At 48.4% G+C, this 4,978-nt stretch overlaps 1 pseudogene; it reads right to left on the bottom strand.

The window, feature by feature from the left end:
• Nucleotides 1-654: 654 nt before the first annotated feature.
• On the bottom strand, nt 655-4,738 carry LOC131911089 (large ribosomal subunit protein eL20-like; annotated as a pseudogene).
• Between the last annotated feature and the right edge of the window lie 240 nt (nt 4,739-4,978).

The following is a 4,978-nucleotide window of genomic DNA, read 5'->3' as shown; positions in this document are numbered from 1 at the left end:
TCACAAAGCCTGGGCATAAGGAGGTCAAGAGAAGAGGCACTTGTACTTCATGGGAAGGAGCCAGATTCTCAAATACTCAGGGCAGCGAAGAGCTGGAGGAAGCTGGGATCCAGGCAGGTGAAGGAAGGCTGACCCACCTCTTGTGTAATGTACAGAAGACATTAATGACTTCTCATCACTTTTCACCATCCTGAGTGGAAATGAACAGAGATTGACAGTGCAGAAAAATGGGCCAGCGAGTGAAGAAGGGCACGACAGCAGGAGCTAGAGTTGGCAGGTCACATGTGTCCCTCATCTAGACAGGAAGTAGAGCCAGACGGCAGAATCTCAGAGCCCGCCCACCCCTACTGACCTATTTTCTCCATCAAGTCGCTACATCCTAAAACAGTGCCGCTAGTCGGGGACCAGGTGTCCAATTTCATAAGCAACTGGGAGACATTTCCTGTTCAAACCACAACAGCGGGAGTGGTGGAACACCCTTGCGATCCTAGCACCTGGAAATTCCCTGCTGCAGCCCAGGACCCAGTTGTATGACCCAAGAAGACAGAGTTCTGGGAGGAGGCTAGCTTTAGATGAGATAATGGGGGCCCCATGATAGCATTTGTACCCCCTCTCTTTTGACTCTCTGGGGTGATATTCAGTGGGTCTCTGGGTCTAGAAGATGTCGGGCCTCTTGGTGGTGAAGGGAGGTATGTGCTGATGCCGCACCACAGGGTGAGGCAACGGGAACTTGATCTTGGAGTCGTGGATCCTCTTGACAGCCAGCTGGCAGCACTTGCCGGCTTCAGTCTCTTCCACTTTCATGATCTGGATGGAGTGTGCACCGGCGTGGTGCCGGCACCCATGTCTCGGTAACACTGTGTGACGGCTTCAGAAGCGGTCAGGTCCCGGTACTCTTCGTACATGCTATGCAAGTTCTTACGTGCGTGCAGTGGTGACTTCTCAGATACCTGTCCGCAGTACACTATCTCCCCTGATAACTTCTTCATCTTCTTTAGCTGCGACAAAAATACCAGAAGCAGGACTTGGCCACCACATGGTTGGATGTGAAGATGTAGATTCAGTACAGTGGCGGTGTGTGGCAATTCAGGGTGAGCAAGAGTGCCTCCCCACCTTTCACTCACAAAGTGTGCCAGAGGACTCTCTGTCTGTCTGTCTGTCTCCTCCTTCCATTTGAGGAGGTTGTCCTCTCTGGGCTAAAAAGAGATCTCATACCAAAACTTAACCACATTGGCACCCTTGAGTCAGACTTTTGTTCTCCGGAACTATGCAAGAGTGGATTTCTGTTGTTCAATCCACTTGATGGATTGGTATTATTTTTTTTATTGCAGGTGGAGTCAGTGACTACACGTAGAGGTCACACCTTCCTCACTTGTACAATCCCGATATCTAGCATGATATCTGGCATACAGACTCAACAGACGTTGGTAAATACATATCAGCAGAGGTCAAGGGATGCTAAGGTGTAGCAATGACTACTCAGACACCACCTCTCGATCTTATCCATTGAGAACTTCCTGGGGATGGGCCATCAAACACGCTTTGCTCATCCCTGAGCCTTGGATATAAGACTGAATTTTCATGTCTGAAGTGGGGATTGGCTCTGGGATCTGGGTAATCATTCAACAGAATACAGGGTTCCCAGTGTACCTCCAGCAGGGTCCCGGAAGGCTGGATTCTACCGCAAGGTCCTCCCTCCCAATGGGCTTGTATCAGAGGGGCCAGGTTACACAAATTTGAATGGGGCAACTTGAGTTACAAAGGAAGGCATCGGCAGATTCAAGGGCAAAACAGCTTCCAGACACCTTTTTCCTCTGTGTCCACATCCTGGCCTTGTAGAACTGGTTCATCCAAGGGCTGTCACATTCCTCTGATAATCCCATCACCCAGAAACAAGCAGCCTTGTGATGAGCACGGACCCTCAAAACTGCTAAGAAAACACAGGTGGGGTGGTGGTGGTGGTGGAGAAAGCTCACAGCAAGCTTTTAATGGAAAACGCATCTGAGGGCCCTGGTGTTTATCTTCTGTTTTTTTTTTTTTTTTGTTTGTGGGACCCCCAGCAGCCTCGTTCCCTCCTCTAGTTCATTTTTGGGGACATTGTGGAGAAGGTACCCTGGCACTCTGGTGCACCTGGATTTCGAGACTGATAATATTGCTTGTGAGAGTGAGGGGTCAGGAGAGGACACACACTAGGCTTTTAATGGGAGACAGGTGGCGGGCTGCAGCCCTGTACCCGCGTATGACCTCTGTCTCCGTGGAGGTCCCTGTCTCAACGGTGTTGTGGAGCCCCGGCACGTACTGCTTCATTCAGGGACCAAGATCAAATCAACAGGGGCTGAGAAGATCAAATCAACAGCTCAGTGGGTAGAGTGCTTGCTGCGTAAACGTGAAGAACTGAGTTCAAATCCCAGCACGCATTTGGGCGTGGTGCTGGGCAGCTACTGCCCAGAGTTAGGAGTCAGGGCAGACACAGGTAGATCATGGGAGATCACTAGCCAGCCACATTAACCAAAAGAGCAAGCTCCAGGTTCAGTGAGAGACCCTGGCTCAGAAAGTAAGGTGGAGAGCGTAGAGGAGGAGGCCCAGCATTTACCTCTGCCTCCCACACATGCACACACAGGATAACTCATTTGTATGCGCATGTGCACAGACATGAATACACTGCATACATAAAAAGATTAAATCAGCAGTCTCAATCACGTTAATGCTGCAATTTGTGTGTGCAGGTGTACCTGTGTGTGGGTGCACATGCCTAAACATGCATGCATGTGGACACAGAAGACCTCTGGTGTTATTCTTCAGGAATCATTTACCTTGATTTTTGGGGCAGGGCCTCTCAACAGCCTGGGGCTTGCCAGTTAAGCTAGACAGACTGGCCAGGGAGCACTAGGGATTTGCCTGCCCCTCCCTCCCCACGCTGGGATTATCAGTGTGTACCCCCATACCCAACTCTTTGATGTGAGCATATTGCCAGCTGAGTTGTTTCCCCAGCTGCTTTATAATACAATTAGATAATAAGAATATCTTACTTTTGTGAGTTTTTTCCCCCTCTTTTTCCTCCCAAACCCAGAGCTCTAGTCTCATCACAAGAAAAAAAACATCAAATGGTTTTGACAAATGCACATTCCACAGACCACCCGGGTAGCCATCCTTCAAAGCATCCAGAATATGAAAAACAAAGAAAAGTCTGAAAAATTGTCATAGACAAGAGGCACGTAAGGATTCACTGTGACTCAGCTTAACATGTCCTGGGATCCTGGAGCAGAGAAAGGACATTAAGTAAACAGTAAGGAAACCTTAGGCTGGAGTGATGGCGTTGTTGGTAAAGCGCCTGCTGTATTAGCATGAGGATCCACTTTTGGATCCCTAGAACATGTGTGAAAAATCCAGATGTTGTGATGCATACCTATAATCCCAGTGCCGGGGAGGCAGAGACAGGAGGGCCCCAGGGGGTGCTGGACAGCTAGGCTAGCCAAGTTGGTGGGCTCCAGGTTCAGTGAGAGAGCCTATCTCAAAAATTAAGGTGGAGAGTGGTTAGAGCAATTGAGGAAGACACTTGACTCTGGCTTCTGGTTTCTACATGTACATGCCCCTTCCCTCAACATATGCACACGCAGGAACACACACACACACACACACACACACACACACACACACACACACGCACACACGCACGCACGCACGCACGCACGCACGCTCGCACGCACGCTCGCACGCACGCACGCACGCACGCACGCACGCATGCACGCACGGTGGAAGGGGGCTGAATGAAGTGAGGAATTTAGTTAATTACAATGTTTTCCTCTTACCTGCAGACTGTGTGATATTTGGGTGTAATAAAATAGCAATAGAAAACCCCTTAAATCCTGTTATTCTCCCTCCAGTATAGAAAATGTGCCTGTCTTGTATTCCTTTATGGTAAGAAAAAATTCCCTAGGGGTGTCAGGAGGTGTTCAGGGACAGACTGGCCGGCCACTGACCTGCATCGTACATGGAAAAATCCCCTTTAACCTGAGGGAGGAGGAGATTAGTGCACGTGGAGGGGAGGGATGCTGTCCTCACGAACAACACGCCCCAACCTGCCTCTTTTTTCTAACAGAGAGTGGCCTGAATTTCCCATGATTCCCGACAATTCCCTTTCCCCAAAGCCTTCTCCTTTCCAATCAAATCTGTGTCCTGAGCATTCATGCATAGTCTTGTTTTTAAAATTTTTGTCATGACTGAGAGGAATTGCTTTGTGCTGGGTTTCAACAAGATGTTAGTGATGGAAAATTGGATGTGACATATACGGGACCCTCTCTACGCCTTCTTCATCTTTCTATGAACCTAAAATTGTTTTAAGTAATGAAATCTATTTTTAAAAGTTTTAAATTGTGTGTGTGTGTGTGTGTGTGTGTGTGTGTGTGTGTGTTGTAATGCACATGCTAGCCCTGGAATGCATGTGGAAGTCAGAGGACAACTTGGGAGAGTCAGTTCTCTCATTCTACCGTGTGGGTCCCAGGGATAGAACTCAGGTCATCAGGTTTGGCTGCAAGCACCTTTACTGGCTGAGCCATCTTGCCTGCCCTGAAATCTATGTTTTGAAACAAAGACTTGCCTCGCCCTGACACCTCAAGTGTGAAACAGCTCATCTGACTCTTTGGATGTGGTCGACTTAGTAGCCTCAGTTCCCGGCTACCTCACCATTCCCCCACGAGCTAGCCTTGTGTTGCTTCATGGGTGCCCGAGGGAGGGACATGGCAGAATTTCACAGTGACCAGGTATCAAGATGAGTCAGTGCAGTTGATTATCAATATCATGACTTGAGACTGAAAATATTGGAAAGAGATCAGATGTGTTTCATTCAGGCTTTTCCTCTTGTTGTTATTCTTTAGACAATATGGCAGAACAATAATTTACAAAGCATTTACATTTCTTGGATGTTATAGAGAAATGAGTTAAAATACACAGGAGGATGTGCCTGGAATGTACGTGAGTG

The sequence above is a fragment of the Peromyscus eremicus genome, chromosome 5 (assembly GCF_949786415.1).
Source record: "Peromyscus eremicus chromosome 5, PerEre_H2_v1, whole genome shotgun sequence".
Classification (NCBI taxonomy): Eukaryota; Metazoa; Chordata; class Mammalia; order Rodentia; family Cricetidae; genus Peromyscus; species Peromyscus eremicus.
The sequence above is the reverse complement of the archived record's forward strand: the minus strand, read 5'-3'. Positions and strand labels throughout refer to the sequence as shown.